This window comes from Chlorocebus sabaeus, chromosome 9 (genome assembly GCF_047675955.1).
Source record: "Chlorocebus sabaeus isolate Y175 chromosome 9, mChlSab1.0.hap1, whole genome shotgun sequence".
NCBI classification, from domain to species: Eukaryota; Metazoa; Chordata; class Mammalia; order Primates; family Cercopithecidae; genus Chlorocebus; species Chlorocebus sabaeus.
This window is the reverse complement of record NC_132912.1, coordinates 61,282,195-61,302,209: the sequence shown is the minus strand read 5'-3', so window position 1 is coordinate 61,302,209 and position 20,015 is coordinate 61,282,195. Positions and strand designations below refer to the sequence as shown.

Sequence of the window (20,015 nt, the reverse complement as noted above, 5' to 3'; positions counted from 1 at the left end):
TTCCTAGAACCTGGTGTTAGGTGGTCTCACCCTCATTTTACAAAGGAGGAGGTCGAGGCTCAGAAAGCCTAACAGCTCGTCAGGGCCACCAGCCAGTCAGAACTCCGGAGCCTCAGCCTCCAAATCCAGGCTCCTCCCTTCCCTCCGCAGCCCCTCTGTTAGCCAAGAGAGCATGGCCAGTTCCTTCCTGTCTCCGCCCCAGCCCTGAGGGCAGCCCCAAGCCCTACCAGGCTCCCCACCTACCTCGGTAGCCCAGGGCTGAGCAGGCTCCTCTGAATGACCATTTTGTGTCTGGTTCATGGGTCCCCTCCCCTCAGAATCCTCTCTTCTCCAGCCTGGTAGTATGCTTTCCTGGAACCCCAGTAACCCTGCCCTTATAGAACTTCTCGGAGGTCCTGAGTGGAGGTGTGGGGCATGGGTTGGTATTGTTTTCAAAATGAAATGATTATAGGATTTGGGTGGAAGCCAAATGCAGACTTCTGGGAATGCAGGCTGGGTCCAGGATAAGTGACCCTGCTGGAGGATATACCCAGGAAGGGGAGCGGGGTGCAGTGGCAGGAGGCTGAGAGGCATGGAGGTCTCACTGTGCATCATGCCCCTGTCCTCCACTCAGGTGGAGCCCCAGCAAACTCGAAATGTCACATGAATGCTTCCAAATGCATAGATGCTAAACTCTAAAAAGAAACACATGAAGCAGGAAATATTTCAGTATTTGTAATGTGGTATGAGGGAAAGAATATAAAACAGAGTTGGGGACATGAGCTCTCATCACAGCTCTAATTGGCTGTGTGACCTGGAGGTCACCTTCCTTCTCTGGATCCTAGAGTCCCACCTTGGGAATATGTGATGGTTATCAGTGCATACTTTTGAACTGGATTGCCAAGTCGTTTAAACCCTTGGGCAAGTTGTCTAAACCTCCCTGCGCCTCTGTTTTAGTTTCTGTACAGTGGAAATAGCCCCTATCAGAAAGGACTGGTAGTGAGGATTGTTAATACTTGGAAAATGCCTGGAAGTGAGCCTGCCAACCAGCAGGCTCTCAGTAACCGCGAGCTGCATATTACACCAGGAGAGCAGAGGCCAGGATCCTGCTTGGACCCCTAGCTCTGTGACCCCGTGTGTGGACACGGGTAGGGTTCTGAGGTCTGGTGGGGACGCCTGCATTGGCCAGGAGCTCAACTGCAACTGTGCCTTTCATCTTAAAGACTAAGTGAAGACTTGAGGAGGTTGACCAGGATGAGGGAGGAAAGGGAGGGGGGACAGAGAGAACAGTGTCATAAAGACACATGAAAGTTTGTTCCCTGACCCCTCGGAGATTGTCAGAAGCCCCAGGAGGGGGTCTCTGGAGGCAGAGGCCCTGAGTTGTCTCATGCCCAGGGCTGCTGTTTGAGCCTTCCTTGGGCAACTGAGCTGGCTGTGTGACAGATGCTCCATGGCCAGGTCCCCAAATGCCCACTCTGTGCCCTGCACTCCCATGCGTCCTGAGAAGGACCAGGGATGTGAAGGTGGATGGCCCCGGCAGCTCCCAGGGCCTGAGCTCATGCCTGTCATTCTCACATGAACACGTGGCTGGGGCCTCCTTGTCCACTTCACCCTCCCTCAGAGCGCCTACGCCCGCATGGGTGACATCTCCGAGTCATAGGATCCTTGCTCAGCTCTGCTGAATCAGCAGACCCTGCCTGAAGAAGAGCTCTGTGGCTCAGAACCCGGCGCCCAGCAGAGCCGTCCCTGGCTTCATTGTTCTCCCTCTCTGCGGTCAGAGGGAGCTTAGCTTTTGTATGCTGGTCTTTCCTTGCTAGTGGCCTCTCAGCCCCCAGCCCTCCCACTATACAAAGCCTTATACAGGAGGTGACCCAGCCCAGAGCCACTTTGACCCCTGGGTGACCTACATTCTAGGTGGCTTGACTCTTTTTACTGGGCAATGCTGGCACAGGATCCAAGAGGCCCATCCCTCTGTGGGTGAACAGGGGAGCCCTGGAGAAGGCCCCTCTCTGTGCCGCCAGCTAGACTGAAAGGGTCCCCTCCCGCCCCCACCCCAACCCCAACCAGTTGGTCTTGCAGAGGTGGGTTCTGCATGGCAGGCTCCTCCAGCTGGGTAAAGCATCCTCCCTCCCCTTGCTCTCCCAAGCAAGCTACCACTGCCTTCCCCGCTGAAGCGCCGTGATTTATCGTCGGCTCCTCCTCGCCAGGGCCCACGTCAGGAGGAGTTCAAACACCCGCGAGAAAAGCCACCCGCTATTGATCCCCGCGTCAGGCCTCCCTAGCGCTGGCGGGCATTCATCAAGGAGCCACAGCGCGGGGGCTGCAACTCGCCCTTTCTTCTTCCTTTCTTCTCTCTCTCTTCTCTCTCCCAAGTCATTCCCCCAGGGCTATGCCCCCCTTCCCGAGGTCACTCAGAGAGCTCACCGAGTGCCTGCGAGCTGAGGTGGAGAGCGCCTTTGTCTGTGGCCTCTTTGCTGTAGATCCTTATCAGGGGGGTGGAGCGGGCTGCTTTGGGCCCCAGGCTTTTGAGCAAATCTTTGGAAGTTGGAGAAGTGGAGTTGGAACTCGGAACAAGTGGGAAAGCCCTCTGAAGTAGAGACTAGTTGGAGTGCCCATATTTCTGTAGACCCGAGGCTTGTAACTAGAAAGAGTTTGCTAACCAAATGGGCCGAGAGAGCCTTGAAATTAGCATCTGAAAACCCCAGCGTTGGCCTGGAGGCCTCCCGTGCAGTCTGGTGAATAGATGCTTGAAAACAATTTGTTTTCCTAATTACGTAAATCTAGTGAAGAGTATTTATCCTTTTTTTTTTTTTTTTTTTTTTTTTGGCTTACCTGGGGAAAGTCTAAAACCTTTGGTCTCCAGCCAGAGGAGCGTATATTAATTCTCTTCTCCAGCCCCACTCTATGACTTCCCAGAGTGGGTCCCTGGAAGAACAGGGAGATGGGGTAGGGAGACTGGCAGGTTGTCTTATTAAAGTTTCCTGAGCAGTGCCACCAGGTCTGTGTCCCTCTGGTGTAAACCTCTGCTCAATTCCAGTCCAAATTCTGGCTCAACCTACCAAAGTGGTTTTGCTGAACTCAGCTTCTGGGGCTGGCCACATGGTACCAACATATATAGGATATTTCAAAAATGAATTTGGAAGTCCCAAACTTGCGGGTCTTTGGTGGCTCAGAAAGCACTAAGGATCAGATTAGAACAGTGAACTGTCATTGCACAGAATGGGGAAGGGGGTGTGTTCTGGTTATTTCAGATAGTGGCTCTTTGGATTCTGGATAATGGAGGTCCAAGCGCTGACACTGTGTAAAACCAGATTAACGGTAGAAACCAGATCTTAGGTACATCCTAAGTGTTCTCTTGGAACACTTGAGCCATATTGTCCCACCCCATCTGTTTTCTGGGTGTCACTTGCTGAGCAGTGGGCTTTAGAGTAGGTCAGTCATCTGGAGGATCTGCAGTGGGGAGATGGGCGAGTCTTCACTAGACTCCCGCCTGCGGTGCTGCTTGGGAGGGCAGGGCCCCAATGGATGTCTCAGTGAGTAAATGACTGTCCCCAAAGAAGCCATAATAACCCACAAGGAGATAAGATTGAGGTGAGAATGAGCAGAGCCTGGACTTTGTGCAAAGCTGAAGGGAAGTCCTTCCCCTGGCTGCCCTGGGGTTGGCCTGCCAGTAAGGGGATACCAATTAATTTCCCTTACAGGAAGCTAGTTCATGTCCACAAGGCGCAAGTTATGAAGTACGAATTAATCCATTTAACCAGCTCCTCGGAGGGAAAGCCCATGACAACTGCATTTCCAAATGCCATCCTGAAAGCGATATTTCAAGTGGCAGTGGGTGGGATTAGAGCCTGGTAAGGATTTATGTCAAACAAGGAGCAAGAACATAATTTCTAGATAAGTGATTTGTCTCAGCCACTTCCAGGGCCGGCAGGAAGGTTTAGGGGTCAGCCAGAGGCTGAGGCTGAGAAGAGGGGATGGAGTCAGGAGATGCCACCTCAAAGGCCAGTGAACCTGGTCAGCTCCCAGTGTTGGCCAGGGCAGCAGGGCACAGCAGTCCAATACAGAGGACATTTTAAAGACAGTCAATGGCTGCCCTTCTTTGGGGATGAACGATGGGGCCTCACTTACCTTCCTAATTGTTTGGGGCAGTTAGGTCACCATATAAGCAACTTTCACGGGCAGGTGGGTGGGACTGGAGGAGGGAACTATAAAATTCAGTTTCTCCCGAGGGGGGAGTGATGACAGGGAGTGCCCACGAAAAAGGGAGGGGCGAAAATCTCTGGAGGTGAGACAGCAGGTGGGCTTCCAGGGGTGTCTAAGGGGCAAAGGGGTGGGGGGTGAGCAAGCGCTCAAAGGCCGGAGCCCTTACGACAGACTGGCTGGAAGGAAGAGGCCTCGGCCACCACAGGATGCAATGTCAGGAAGGCAGCAGCTCCCGGGGCGGGGCAGGGCCGCGCGCAGCCGCCCCCGGCTTCCCTCCTGCCGCCAGCTCCTGGTCACAGGAACTCCCCTAAGTCGGGGAGCCGGAGCGTACGTGCGCGTGTTCACCCTGTCCTGAGCCCCTCGCTCGGGGAATCCCGGGGGTGCCAGGGCACCCAGGGTCAGGGAAGTAAGATGCCGGGCCGCCTACCTTCTCCACCCCGTAGCCCGTTCCGAAAATCCTTTAAACTGAGATTTAATCTGGATTCTCAGCCCCGCCCTTCCATCCCCTCCCCCCGGCCGAGGCCCCCTCCAGTTCAGCTACCTTCTCCACCCCCTCCCCGCCGTGGACCCTCATTAGCATGCCCACTTGGGAGGATTCGCTGGGGGGCGGGAGACACCCGAAGTCATCCACCGCCTGCGCCTTCCCGGCGGCCTCCTCGGGCGACAGCGCTCCGGGAGCCCCACTCGCACAAGTGTTGCTTCCAATTAATTGCCTAGGTGGGGGAAGGAAAGGGGCCTGGTCGCCGCCCCCGCCCGGAGGCTGGAGCGTTGCTCGTCGGGTCGTGCGTTCGCTCGGCAGCGGCGTGCACCAGCACCACCCCTGCGTGCAAGTTTGAAATGTGAGCTGCCTCCGATTCATACTCGCTCGCGCTCCCTCGCAGCGAAGTGGCTGGGCTGACGGTCTGCGCGCGCGAGTGAGTGCGGGCGGCGGGCTGGGGGGCGGGGGTGCGGACTGCGAGGCTCGCGGGGCGGGGAGGGCGCGCGCGAGCCGGGGCTCCCTGGAGACGCCAAGGCAGGTCTACTCGCCTTTCATCTTCCTCCCGCGCTCCTCCTCCTCCTCCCTCCCCTCCCCCCGTCTTGGCTGGCCTGGCCTGCCCCGGAGCCCCCAGCCCCACGCGGGCACACGCAGGGTGGGTGGTCACGCCCGCAGGGTCCGCGAGCTCGGCGCAGAGCGCGGGCCGTGGGAAGTTTCTCCGGCGCGCCCCGTGCGCCCCCGCCCCCCGCGCGCCCCCGGCCCATCCCCGTCCCTGGAGGGCTGTCGCTTGCGCCCGGGCGCGCGGCTGGCTGCCTCCTCGGCGGCGGCGGCGGCGGCGGCGGCCCCATTAGCGGAGCCTCCGCCTGTGATTGGCTTCGCCCGGGAAGCTGGAGACGGGCGATGAATAATTGATGTGTGCGGTGCGGTAGCCGGACGGCGGCGGCGGTGGCGGGCAGGAGCGAGCGGGAGCGCGGGAGCCGGAGCGCCCTCGGAGCGGGCAGCGCGGAGCGAGCGGGCACCGGACCCGCCCGGGCCCCCGCGCCGCCGCCGCCGCCGCCCGGGCGCGGAGCGGGGATGCAGGCGGCGCCCGCTGCCTGCGCGCAGCCTTTGTTCGGCGCCGGCTGAATCCTACCCGGAGTCGCTCGCCGCGGCAGCCGCCGACTGGGCCCCAAGCGCCTGCGGGCGCCAGGGCGGGACCGCGACCAGTGCAACTTCTAGGTAAGTGCGGGGCTGGAGGGGTCGGCGCCTGGGCGCCCACGGGCCGGGCCCTGGGCTCCCTCTGGGCGCGGGGGTGAGTGTGCGTGCCTGTGTGTGACAGAGGAGGGCCGGTGCATTGTGGGTAGCGCCGTGTGCTGCATGGTGTCAGCCCCAGGCTTGGCGGCGAGAGTGGCACCGGCGTGCACCGGACCGGTTTTGTGTGCCCACAGACGGGGCCTTCATTTCTCTTTGGGGCCAGGGGACAGAGTGCGCCCCCACCAGCTCCCCGAAGGTGAAGTGTTGGCTCTCCAGCAGACATTTTACGAGGCTCTGTGCTCAGTCGGCTCCTGCTGCAAAAATAAGAATCGGCCAGGATGCCTTCGGAGGCAGTGCCTGAGGGTCCTCGACTTCAAGCTGCTCCTTTGTCAGAATGCAGCCCTGAGGCTGCCAGCGCCTAGAGACCCCACGGGCACTGGTGATGCCACCATTGCGGCAGGGTGCCCTTCGCAAAGGTGGTGGGTGCAGAATAGACTTCTGAGAAGTGTTTGCTGGCAAACTGGCTGGAGGAGAGAGGTGGATTTGCACCAGAGGGCAGGAAAGCAGCCTTTCAGGAGGTGCCTGGCTGTGAGGACCTTGTACAAGACCTTGGAGAGAGGGCCCCTTGATAGGGGCTAAGAGGCGGCTGCCTGGGGTTCTGAGCATGTGGTTTTGGTATTGGTGTCTTAGAAGCCAAGCCATGGTGCCGTGGGCACCAGATACGTACCAGTTCCTGGGTCCAGAAGCCCTCTAGGGGGAAACTAGGAGAGGTCAGCTGGCACTTCTTTAGACGGGCTTCAGGAGACTGTCATTCCTATAGTGGGGACCCAGGCCCTTTGCCCTTGACCATCAGGCGAGACTGCCAGATGAGTGCTGAGCAGGGCTGATGGCTCTTCCAGCAGGAAGGCTTTGTGTGGCAGGTGGCATGGAGTTGGTGCCAGTGTGCTTCTCATTGGCCCATCCTTGAGAGTGGCCACAGAAATCGGGCTGAGAAATCAGGCTGAGGAGTGAGTTGGGGTGAAAAGGCCGTGCCATCCTGAAATCAGGGTGATCCCAGATGTTACGTGGGGGCTCCGGCTTCCCCAGTTATGGGGCTCTGGACTTGAAGCTTATCTCCTGTCCACTATGGAGGAAAAGCCCTGTCCCAGGGACTGGACAGAGGGGTGAGTCTTGGGGTCCACGTGGCTCCTAACAAGCCTGTTCCCCTTTTTTGTGTGTAAGCCAGGCAGTGACTACCCTCCAACTAGCTGGATTCAAGTCCCCTCCTGAGCTATTTTTACCCTGAACTTCCTTAGTGAGAAACCACCAAACGGTGGTGCTTTGGTGAGAATCTAGGTCTTTACCGGAAGCGCAGCCTGCACAGAGTTTACACCTCGCTTCATAAGACTGCCTCCACTGCCCTACACAGCCCTCCCCTGGCTCACAGCCCTTGCGCCTCTCTCATGCTTCTTGGTTCTCATCACAGCCTGTGCGCTCAGGGACTTGTGAGCCCCCGTTTCAGATGGGAAAACTGATGTGCCCAAGATCATCCAGTTGGGGATGTAGGAGGCCAGGCTTGGCTCCAACAGGAGCAAGACCTTGACTGCCAGTGGGCTCCCTGAAAGCAGGGACCACGTATTTCTCATCACTCTATGCCCCAGTGCCAACTGTGGTGCCTGGTGGATGGTGGGTGCCCAGTGGCTGCTGAATGATGATGGCGCGAGTGGAAGGCTGGTTGGGTGTGTTTTCCCCATTGGAGTGAGGGGGGCAGAGGAATTGAAAGAGCACTTCCAGATCTCAGTCTGCATTTGTTGAGCACCCAGTCCATGCAGTCCCTGGGAACTCTGAGATGAGTCCCTAGTCTGGAGTCAGGCAGCTAGAGGGAGAAAGGTGCTTCCACAGAGGTTATGTAGAAGTCCCCCCCGGGGCTTCCTGAATGTTGCCCCAGGGAGTAACGAGTGATTGAGCTGGGTCTAAGATGGCGCCATTCAGTACAGTAGCCACTGGCCACATGTGGCTGTTTGTGAATTTAAATTAATTAAAGGGATGAGTTCAGCTTATCTTTGGCACTAACCACACTTCAAGCGCTCAGTAGCCACCAAAGACTGGTAGCTGCCTTGTTGGGCAACTCAGACTCTAGAACATGTCCACCACAATGGGAAGCTCCATGGACGACAGACAGCGCTGGCCAGGAGGCTCAACTTAAGACGGAGGAGCAGGGAGGACACTAGCTCAGAGCCCATGAGTTTAACAGTGTAGGCGGGTCTGTTAGATAAAGAGACCTCCTGTTTCCCTAGCATTTGTTTTGTGGCAGCCTCCTGCGGGGAAGGACTAGGCAGCCAGGCATTCCCATTTAACACGGGAGAAAACTGAGGTTCACTTTTGCCCAAGATCATCCAGCAAGAGGGTGGCATGAGTCCCAGGTCTCCAACCCCTCGGCCAGCACTCTGTCATCCAGCAGAGGTCAGCCAGGGGGCACGAGTGGGCAACAGTCCCAGGAGCAGCCTCAGACCTCCCTGAGGGACAGTCTTGGTGCCGGTAGGCGTCAGTCCCTGTGAAGTCATCCATTGATCGGGCGGGAGCGCCAGCTCAGCCTGGGGTCCTCAGGAACAGAGAGTTCTGTGCTGGCAGAGCTGGAAGGAGCGGGCGCGAGGCTCTCTGGGCAAGGGAGGTGTTTACCTTGAGCGATGCGGCATGGGTCCCTCGGGAGAGGCTGGCTCCTCCGCGGGGAAGGAACTTCTCAGTGGGGCCTGTGGCTGGGATCCTTGGCACCACCTCAGAGAGAGGGGTACAGGCCCGAGCCCAGCGGGGAGAAGGATTTCGGGACCTTTGACTGGTACAGAGTGCACCTCACCCTTGCTCTTGCCCCACCACACCATGTCACAGAGCATCTGCTGGGCCTCACTCGCCCTCCTTCCCCAAGCCTCGGCTGCGGGAGGAAACTCTCCCAGGGCCTGGCAGAGCAGCAGCTGCCTCACGAGGGAGCCTGCTCAGGGAAAAACAAGGCCCCCACCCTCAAAGCACTTGCAGCTTCCCAGGGAGCTCCCTGGCCAGACACCACAGGCAGGGAAGGAAGGCCAGCCCACTGGCCGGAGGGCCGAAGGGACTTCCTGCCCCAAGGTCACATGGCAGGAGAGTCCGGGGATGGGGCCAGTGCCCTCTCCCAGCCCACTGCAAATCCCAGTCTCCCAGTGCGAACGTGTGGTTTATGATTTCATTGTGCCTGCTGCCTGGTTTCCTGCTCCAGCCCTGAGGTGAAAGTTAGCTTCCTGTGGCCTTGTCCCTGGGTCCTGAGGTGCCCACTCCCCCAGCAGCAGGCCTCTGCCGCCTCCAGCTCCCATGGCCCTGACCTGACTGAAGTGGGAGGTCTGAAAATGCGGTGGCTTTCTGCAGGAATCCCCGCACCCCAGAAAGAGGGTTCCTCAAGGCCCATCAGGGCAGCGTAGGGATGCGAGGACCTTTGGCGACACTCCCAGGTTTCCAGTCCTCCAGAGGGAGAAAATGGTCAGGGGCAGGGCACCGACAAGGCCTTTCTGGGGAGCCCTTCCAGGACTCATAGTGAGTCCCTCGGGGGAGGCCCACAGTGTCCTTGTTCCTCAGGATCTGATAGGCTGTGTGCCCTTTCAAACTGATGCACAGAGCTGGGAGCTGCCCCCGTCACCTAGAGTACTGGGTGAGGACCCCTGGGTGGGCCGGCCAGGCAGTCTGTCCTGCCTGGCCAGGCTCAGGAAGTATGACCCTTTTCTTCCCTCTCGGTAGCCCCAGCCATGGCCCTGACTTCTCCTTAGAGCCATCCTGGGGCTTCTCCAAGCCCCAGAGACCCTGCTGGGTTCCCCGACTGCTCCCCCTGCACCCCCAGCCCCGTAGTGTGAGGCCAGGCGTTACAAGTGCCTGGCCCGGGGCAGTGGGGCTGCTTTGTGTGTATTGGGTGAATGGAGAACAGGGGATTTAGCCAGGACACTCACGTTTTCTGAGACTGAGGCTCCCAAACCACCCTGAGAGTTGTTGGGTCTGAGGGGAGGCCCGGCCCCTGTGATTTGGCTTGTAAAGCTCCCCAGATAGTTCTGATGCTGTTGGTAGAATCATGGCTCCCAACGCCTAGCCCTGAAGCGATATTATCTATAGTCTGGTGCCAAATTAGTGTGTGACCTTTGGCAAGTCACTTCCCCTCTGGGGGCCTGAGTGTCTCATCTCTGCCTCATCTTTGTCTCATCTCTAAAAGGTAGACTCCACTCCAGGGTCTCAATACCAGTCCTGTGCCAGAGAGGTGGGGAGAGAGGAAAGTGAGAAAGAAGCTCGGGCCGTGTCTTTGGGTGCCACCACCCACATCTGGGGGTGCAGTGGGAAATATTAGGGTGCAGCATGGCAAGAGAGAATTAAATGAACAGAGGCCTATGCTCTACACCCTAAGAGCTGTAGAAGGAAGAGGGGAAAATGGTGACTTTAGGGCTGGAGTGACCTGAAACACTTCCCAGGTGGAACTTGATTTTGGAAATGAGCAGGATGAGAAAGGACTGTTGGGTGGGAGGACTAGTAGCTGCAAAGGCTTGGAAACCAGGAGAGGTATGGCGCTTGAAGAGAAAGGAGGATGTCCCTCCAGGTGACATGGGGGAGGTTAATAGGAACTTGAGGAGAGGTTGAGCGAGGCTGCTGCAACACCTTCAGGGCAGCGGGGAGCCATCAAAGGCTTTGGAGCCTCAGAGGCACTGGGACTCCTCCTGCTTCTAGGAGCAGGGCTGTTGCTGAGTAGCAGGCAGGAATGGGGCATGGAAGTTGGGAGTAGTGCGAGGTCGGCGTCCTGCTGTGGGAATGTCCCTGCCCCTGCTGACGCAATGGAAAGCCTCGTCTTGTTTCAGGGTTCCTGTTTTGTGGTTGCCCGTGGTGGGGGGCAAGGGCAGCCAGCTCTGCCTTCTGAGGAGCTCCGGGAACTGGATGGAGCTTGTCCAGACCTCCCCACAGCAGCCTTCTGCTCTCCTGGAAAAGAGAGGCCGTCCTGTTTGTGGAGTCTCTCCCTAGTCCCTCTGGGGATTCTAGCCAGGCCCAGGAGACTTTGAATCAATGTGTGCATTTCCCTGGGGCTGGGACTGGAGTGGATGGGTGTCAGCGGGTATCCTCTGGGCTTGCAGAGTTGGTCTCCCACCCTCCCAGGGCTCCAATATTGAATCCCTGCTCCCTGGGTCAGAGCCTGAGACAGCTTATGATCTGATGGCAGCTTCATTGTGCGCAGAAGATTTAGCAAGGTCTGGTTCAACCCCTATGTGTGGGAGGCAGGACTGTGAAAAAATGGGGGGCATGTTTCAGAGAGGAAGGAAAAGGGAAGCCCAAGGAGCCCTTTTTCCTGCCTCTCACTTCTGCTGCTTCCAGGCCCAGCTCTAATGCCATAGCCCAGAAAGCTTTCCCTGGTTCCCCACACCCAGTGCCCAGGGCCACTGTCTCCTTGTGGTCCTTAGCTCCTGTGCACATCCAGGACCCAGTGGCATACATCAGTAGCTTCCTGTCATCCCTTGCCCACCTGGGTGTCAGCCCACTACACTGAGTTGAGGGACAGGCGGTCCGTGACTTGCATCCACGCTGGGTGCTGCGTAAATATCTGTCAAATGGCCAGCCCAGAGCATTGGGACATGGCAGCCCTGGTCACCCAGGCAGGAATTAAGAGGCTCGAGGTCTTGGCCCAGCTCTGGCTCCCTAAGTTGTCTGTGTGACATGAGGGGTGCCTGCCTTTCTTGGGGTCCCTGCTTGTAAGGAGCAGCGTGGGATTTACTGTGCTGACCAGTATAGCAGCCACACGTATATTTAAATGTACATTAGTAAAATTAAATTAAGTTTTCAGTTCCTCAGTCACAATAGTCACATTTCAAGCTTTCAGTAGCCCCATGGGGCTAGTGGCTACCGGGTTGGACAGTGCAGCGGTGGAACGTTCCCATGGTGGTAGAAAGATCTGTTGGCAGTGCTGTGCCTGAAGTGGTCACTCTGTAGCCCGTGGGCCTACCCTGTTGGCAGCTTTGGTGACTGCTCCTCTCCCCCTCGACGCATGGGGGACCTCCCTGCCCAACCCCCTGGGGCTCTTAAAATGGGGCCACCCAGTGTCCTTCCCAAGACAGTGTCAGAAAGTAATTATGAAACCCACATCTGTCATTTATGAGTAAGTCACCAAGGTTCTCTGAGCCTCTGTTTCCTGTTCAGTGCAGTAGAGCTACCTGTCACTGCCTGGCAGAGTTGAGGTAGGGAGTAAATGAGACAGGGCTGAAAGGCGCTTAGGTCGGTGTCTGGTCCATAGTAACCTCTCAGTAGCTAGCAGCTTTCGTCACTGTCAGGTGGATTCATCCCCTCGAAGCATGGGCTTAGTTCCAAAACCAGCTGGGCATTTGGTTCCCCTTGAGTTCCTGAGCCCAAGAGGTTGGGTTCTCTCCACCCAGCTCCACCACCGGCCCCTTCTGTCTGAGCCTTGGTTTTCTCATCTGTACAGTACTCCTGCCTGTCCTCGCCCTGTGTTGCAGCTGGAGACCTTGCTGTGCCCTGTGGAGGGTGGTGCCATCTGGGGCTTATCCCTGCCTCCGGCGTGGCCACTGTAACAGGAGAGCCTGAGAAGGTCAGGGGACAGAGGTGCACAAGTGTGCTTGCCACTTGTCTGTCCCAGAGAGAAGCTGCAGGGCTTTCCCTCCTGCAACCATCGGGGAGGTCCCAGCGTGTGTCAGCTCTGGAGGAAGTGAGCGTGGCCGGCACCCATGCGCCCACTTTCATTTCCCTCTTGGGGAATGTGTGATGAGAGGCTGCACCCTGGACTTCTGAAGCCTGCCAGCGATTTGCACAAGGACTTTTTCCTTGAGGTCCACCTATAGTTTGTCAGCGTCTGTGAGCCCCTGTGTTTCTGGGCAGAGGGTCTGTGAGTCGAGCCATGTTGAGGTGGCCCTTAGGGTCCAGCCGGGGTGGGCTCTCAGAATAAGGACTGTGAGTCCAGCCTTGGCTTCCAGGTGCCCAAAGGGTGCCTGAAGAGAACCCCTCGCTGAGAGGAAATTCTGGGAGCTAGGGAAGGATCCCAGGAGCCAGCACACCGCTTCCTGTCAAACCCTACGTCCTTGGTGTCAGGATGGGTACTGGGAGACAGAGCAGCCTTCAGGAGCATGGCCAGAAGACCGTAGTGGGGAACAGACCACGTGCAGGGAGAAGGCACAGGCAGCTGGGGGGCTTGCTGGGGACTTGTGGCCATCGGAGAGATCGAGGAGGTGAAGACTGGGCACTGAACTGAAGTGGGAGGTTTCCAGGTGGGGTTGCCCTCACCCCACAAAGGCCCCCTCCCAAGCTTGCTCTCAGCATCTGTCCCCTTCCTCTCCTGTCTTCTCCACACACCAGGACTTCTCACCCTGTCTAAGCCTCAGTTTCCTCATCTGTAGAACTGGAGACTAGTACTCATCCCCTAGGGCTGTGGGAGGATTAAAGAGCTCATTCCAGCCAGCACCTTGAGCACAGTGCTGGGATCTCATCGCCCCTGAGTAAACATGAGCTGCCCTTGCTGCTCTGCATGGTTCTCCTCGTGTTTGTGGGAGGCGTGTTCCTCTGGGTCACTTGTCCTCCTGCTCCCCAGCTCTGGGGTCTCTTAATTGTCCATTGCATCCCAGCCTATCCAGACACGCTCCCAACCCCTCCCCCCATGCATCTGTTGGGGGTACCTTTTCTCCAGCTTGAGCCCTGAACTGGTGGAACATGCAGAATGCCCATCTTCCCCAAGAGCCCGAGACATCTTGGAGCAAACAGTCCCCCTGCCTCCCGCCAGGGCCCCAGGGCTCTTGGCCAGAAGCTCAGGGCTCACTCAGTGTTTGCAGAGCAAAGGCTTGTGTCTTCCCTGCAGAGAGTGGGGGACAGCTTGTGTAACCCACAGGTATGTCTTCATTTGATTTGCCAACAATTGGCTCAGAAAGTTACCGGGCAGTCCCAGCATGCCCTGGAAAAAGGACAGAAACCATTGTCCCAGGGTGTCAGGGCAGCAGCACCTAAAACAGAGAAACGCCCCACCCCCACCTTACTAGAACCATGGCAGCCTCGACCATTAGGTCCTTAGTGGCTTCCAGGAGGCCACTCGGGCAGTGGGTCTCCCAGGAGCAGCATCAGGACAGGCAGGGAGTAAGAGCCGAGCGCTTGGCTTCCACTGTAAGCTCAGGCTCTGGCTCCTTCTGTCCAGGCCAGCTTTGGCCCTTGAAATGGAGGTAGGTCCTCCGCCCTCCCTGAACCCTGCTCTTCCTTTGACTGCTGCTGCCCAAGGGCACCCATAGACAGCAGGTGGGCCTCAGGAGGCAGGCTCCTGCAGGCCCGTATACCCACCTGGCCTAGAATTAAGTCTTCCCAGCATCAGGCTGATCAGGGGCCCATAATCCTCTCAGAGCTTTGCATGGTGTTGTACCTTCTCAGAGAAATACATTTAGTGACCTGGATAAGATCTTTCTCCTCAGGTGACATTCTTTGGGATGGAGATTTCTCCTCTGGGGTTTCTTCCCAGGTGTGGCTTTCCTGGTCGTCCCCTCCTCTCTCCCAGGAGTGTGTAGTCCACCACACCCTCATCATGGTACCCCCTGGACTCTTACCTAAATAGAAACCAGCCTCTGAAATGACCTGGCCCAGACTCACTTCCCTGGACACCTCCCCGGTCTTGGGCACCTGCTACCTGAAGCCTTGCTTTCGTCCCACCCAAGTGATCTTGTGCTTGAGATGTCCTTCTGCCACCTAGCAGCATACTCAGTTACCACTTCTGCAAAACGGAGGCACCCTCACCCACAGGCCTGTTATAGCAACAGGATTCACTGCGTAGGCTGCCCACCGAGTGTGTGAGTGTGTGCAGGCATCTGCTGGGGACCCTGGATGCACGCCCCCCCCGCCCGTGCCCTTACTAACACATACATCTGCGACCCTTACCAGGTACGCTGCACCGCCACTACAGCACTTACTGCAGCCCTTGGTATGTGCAGGAGTGTGGCATTTCTTCAAGTTCATGACTATGACTGTAGCTCGCTCAAATTTGTATGGTGAGCGTCCAGATAGGCAACATATGCATGTAATGTATTTTGGAATGAGTGAATGAACAAAAGAAGAGCTGGGTCTGGTCCAGGCACTGTGGGAAAGGTGAAAAAAGACACATCCCCTCCCCTCTGGGAGCTTAAAGTCCCAGAATTAAGATAACAGAGCTGGAAGGCACTGGGTGTGCAGAGCCGGACATGCATCTGGGTGAGAAGTAGGGCTGAGCCTGTTGCAGAGGTTATGTGTTGATGAAGAGAAATATAAGATAGAACATTTGCAAATGTTGCCTGGGTTTTGCATCTGTGTACATATATCAGGTAAACATGCAGTTGAACACGCCTGCGTCCACGAGGACGTGTGAGGGTCGTTTGCAAGTTGATTGGCTATTAGATATAAGGTAGTGTACTTGTGAGTTTGTACAGGCTTACAAACACACTGGGTGTTGGGAGTGTGTCTGTGACATAGGAGGGGCACATGGGGAACTGGGTGGTGTAAATGTGTTGACACATTCCAATCCCTTTGGGGCATGCAGGTACCTGCACTGTCCCTCCCTGCTGTGCTGGGCCGTCTTGGATTGTCTTGGGCATTTCTAGAGTGCTTCAGAGTGCAGAAAAGCACTTCCACATATGCAGTGACTTCTCCATGCCCAGCAAAGGGTGGGAACTGAGGGTCAGGGAGTGTGGGGAGCTGACGGGTGGAGGTGTGGCCTGAACTCTGGCCTTCTACCTTCCAACTCCGAGGTTTCAGCGTCCACCAGGGGACTGGCGAGGTCCTGTATGCACTTCCCTGGCAGTGCCCTGGGGAATTTGGAATCCAGACACAGGAGGCACACTTAGATCCAGGACTTTGTGAGAGGCTCCTGAGCAAAGGAAGGATGACTGTGACCCCAAAGATACCCATCTGCTCAGTGTCCATCATGCCCTGTGTGGATGCATGGGCCTGCACACATGGCCCCACACACAGGCACATGCACACACACACAGTCATGCACACACACGCACACTCACACACATACTCATGCACATACTCACTCATAGGCACCCCACCCTTGGGGTTTTCCCAATTAAGTTCAGAAAACTTAATTGTAGCTTAAATTTTCATTTTCAGCCAACTTTGTTTTTAATGTTGAGTAACTATCACTTGTTTGTATATACTTCAGAAACAAAGTCCCTGGGGGAGAAGGAGGCTGTTTTCTTAAGCTGAATCCTAGAACTCCAATTAGGAGTGATTGTTCCACTTCTAAGGTTTTCCAGCCGCTTCTTAGCAAGCCCTGCTGAGCCCCTAATTAGGCAGCCAGGGGCGCCCCTGTTCAGGGCCCAGTGCATCTCAGAGTGGCCTGTTTGAGGGCCAGTCTCGGGGAAGTTCAGGGCCAGAACCCCAAGTGGACCTTCAGGGTACTGCGGATGGTCCTGTCTGTTCAGGGAGTGGACTGGTGTCATTGCCCACCATCCCAAGGCCCTGGCTGCCTCTAGGGACATCAGTGCAGGGCACAGAAGCAGAGTCAGGGTGCCGTGGGTTTAGGGAAGCCCCATAAGCCGGGCTGGACGGCCCTTGGCCCAGGCAGGGTCCCGCGAGGAGGCTGCCGAGTGCTACTCTTGCTCTAACTGGGGATCCACCCATGATGGGGCCTGGCCCACTGGTCTCCATTCACTGCTAAGCAAACTAAAGCTCACAAAAGTACCACAGGAATTAGAGCCAGGGCCACCCCTCATGCAGGTCTGGGTGACCAAGTCCTGCCTTGTAGTCAGCATGACATTCCATGCCATGGGTCCCACTTGGGTGGGGGATGGCCTTCCCGGGGTGAGGCAAAACTGAGAAATTTGAAGGGCAGTTCAGACAGGTGGGCGGAGGCATTGGTGGGTGAGGGTGCCGGGCAATGCGAGCCGACCGAGTGAGGGACCTCGGCCTTGTTGGCTTTCAAAACCAAACACCTGATACCTTTCACCACAGTCGTGATTTTCAGCACACTGCCCGATGGTCCCCATCCACTCTTGCTGGGGAAGAAGGGTGTGTGGTTGAAGAAACAAACCTCTTGCAACCTCAAGATCTGCCTGAGCTGCCCATGACAGCTGGTGCCTACTCGTGCCCCGCAGGGCTGTGGGGCTGACTGGGTGCTCTGGTGCCGTGGATGCCCGTGGCCACCCTGGGAGACGTTGCCCTCCACCCAGCCCAAGCCAATTCCCCGTGGCCTTGGGGAGGTTCAGGTTTCTGCCTGCCAGGTGGGCAGCTCCGCTCGTTCCCCGCAGCAGCAACTGAGCTCACAACACTGCCCTGCTCCTGCCACCAGAGCCCCCAGGTGCCATCTGCCACCCTGTTTCCAAGCGGCAGGTAGGCGGCCTCAGGGCAGGGGACAGGAGAAGGCAAGCAGATCCCAGATGGGGAAGGCCAGGCTCTAGCCCTGAGGGGTAGGCAGTGCCTGGCCTGCCACCTGGCACCTGGGTTGCCCCCACCCTTCTTTGGGAATGGGTGTGAGCAGGTCTGTGAAGCGTGGGTATGAGTAGGTAAGGGGGGTCCCCCTAGCATATCTCTAGCTTAGTTTCTCTGCAGGTGTGAGGAGTGGAGTCCGTGTGGGCAACTCTGTGTGTATCTGCTAACCCTCTCTGTCTTGAGCCCGGGCATTCCCCAGCATCCCTGCCCGCTCCCCTCTCATTCCTCTGTGCCTCTCCAAGTGTACCTTCCATGTCTCTCAGGGTCTCTGTGTTCCTGTCTGTCTCTGTCTCTGCATTCTGAGCTCACGAGGGTGCCTTTGCCATCAGAGCCACCTCTCCCCCCCAACCCCCCACATTGAGTTGTTCTACTTAATTTCATTTTCCCAGGGCTCCAACTCACAGAAATAAACCCTCCCTCCCCACCCCTGCACTTTTTCGATTTAACAAGCCTGCTGGAAAACAATAGTGATTTCCGCATCGATCATAAACAGAAGTGATTACCATACAATTACAGCCTGAACCATCAGCCTGGATGCAATCACAGAGCCGCATTGTAAATCGGAAGACAATTGCCTGCAGAATTACCCCCAAATTGGTTTAAGTGGCAACAAAGGAGTGTTGGCATTTTGGTATTTTGGAAAGGGATGGCAGGAATGCGGGTGTCCTGGTGGCAGAGAGTCCCCACTGGGAGACCCCCAGGGTCCCTTCCTTGGCATTGAGGAGGCTCTTGCTGGGGAGAGTTGCCTGCCACCTTCCCCCACCCCATTATTCTCCCTTCAATTACTGTTCCCTGCCCGTCTTGGCACAGTTTGTCATAAACTCATTTATACTAATGTGTGAGTGGCTAAGTGTGCCTTCGAACTTGGCCAGCAGATAGGGGTGAATCTGATGGAATTCTGGGGGGCCTCCTCAGCTCCCCAGTATCCCCCTTTCTCCACTCCCATCTCACCTCTGGCTCTTCTATGTCACCCCATCCCTTTATGCTCCTGGCCTGGCACCCACCCCACAGTAACCTTCCTCCACCATCTCCCAGCCCTTGGTGAACTCTGGCCAGCATCTCCCACATCCCATCCAGGGCAGCCCACTCCCTCCTGCAGCTGCATTGTGTGCCCTGCATCCTTCCCAGCCACCCAGGCCAGCTGGAGGCCACAGTCCAAGCCAGGTGGGCTAGGGCGGCCACTAGAGGGAGGGAGCCTGCTGGTGCCCCTGCAGCACGTGCTGAGGGGAATCACAGGTGGGTCTGCTCCTTTCTAGTCTGTGGTTTCACAAGAAGTGCCCTGCCAGCAGGAGCCCTCTGAGTGTCTGAAGACTGGACTCTTAAGCTCCAGCTGTTTCCACCGGGGGCATGTCTTGCTCTGGGAGGTGATTTCTCTCCAGGGCCAGGCTACTCTGAAGTTACCAGGAAACCTGCCCACCCACTGACACAGTCAGATCCCCTCACAGGCATCCATATCCAGGTCAGAAGTGCTTTGGCATGCCTCATCTGATCCTCACAGAAAGGTTTGTGCATGCTTGTGATTTTACTCTAGTTTTTCCATTAAACAAATAAAAAAGAGGTGGGGAGACCTGAGGGGTGACATGGCTTGCTCCAGGTGACATAGCCCATCAGTGAAGAGTGGCGTCTTCAGGCTCCTACGTGAGTGCTTGTTCCTAGATGCTGTCTGCAACCTCCCTAGACCCACATGAGGTAGACTGGGGTCTCACCTTGTCGCTGACCTGCCTTGAGACCTCAGACAACACCAATAATTTAAGCAAGCCCGAGTGAGTACATGCTCCGTCCTCACCTGTTTATTCACATGTCAGCTCTGCTCATCCCACTGCAGCCCTGTAAGAGGATGGGCGGGTCCCTAGTGAGGGGACTAAGGACCAGTGTGGGGACCAGGCTTCCCCAGAGCCCTCAGATTCCTGGTGACAGCAGCTGGTCTGCCCCCTGTCTGCCAGCCTCTGAGCCTCTGCTAATGCACCCTGGAAGGCAGGAGAAGCTGGATGACCCTGAGCTCTTTTGTATCTGGTGCCACTGAGGGCCTCAGTTGTGCTGTCCTGGTTGCTCTGCAAAAGCCTTAGGACCAGGCACCATCTAGAGTTGGTGTATCTGGAACCAGAAACTCTGTTGGCTGCCCCAGCTCTACCCTGAGTCTGGGGACCATTGGTGTTGCCCCGGGCTTGGCCTGTGGGGCTGGGGCGGGTCAAGCTATGGGGTGACCCTGTGCCTGGCATTGGGAGGTGCTAGCATTGGGAGGTGACTGATCTGGAAGAGAAGCCAGGCCTCAAAGACCATGGTGATGTTCAGGGAAGAAGCTGCTGGTCTTTGCCTGTCAGGCAGACCTGCCCTCCCCAGGCCCCACCATGGAGCCTTTGCTCTTGCTGTCCATTTCCTGGGGAGCCAGGTGTCCAGTGGAAAGACTGGGTTCCAAACCACAGAGACCTGGACTCAGGTTCCATCTCTGCCACTTTATGGTTTGCACCATCTTTAACTCTGAGCTGTATTATGAGACCACAAAGGTGATTGCTGCTGAGTCCAGGGCTCTTCAGACAATAGCCCGATGTCCTTGGTCTCAGAACCCAGAGGGAAGGGACCTCGCTTTTATTAAGCATTCATCATGTGCCAGGCTTTATCCTGAGCATTTTAAGGATGGCCTGCTTACTCTTCACAACAACCCCAAGAAGGTAACCAGAAACTGGATTTGCAGAGCCCAACGTGGGAGCCAGTA

General features: G+C 56.9%; 1 protein-coding gene across 10 annotated transcripts in view; it reads left to right on the top strand.

Annotated features, from left to right (window-relative positions):
* ZMIZ1 (zinc finger MIZ-type containing 1) overlaps positions 1–20,015 on the top strand; it is a 263,905-nt gene that overhangs the window by 190,555 nt on the left and 53,335 nt on the right. Inside the window, exon 1 of one of the 10 annotated variants that reach the window (XM_007962834.3) lies at positions 5,669–5,875. The exons of the other annotated variants lie outside the window; for them this stretch is intronic. The gene's annotated coding sequence lies outside the window, so the exon portion shown is untranslated. Of the gene's footprint in view, positions 1–5,668; positions 5,876–20,015 lie in introns of those variants that run through there. 10 annotated transcript variants of the gene reach the window in all.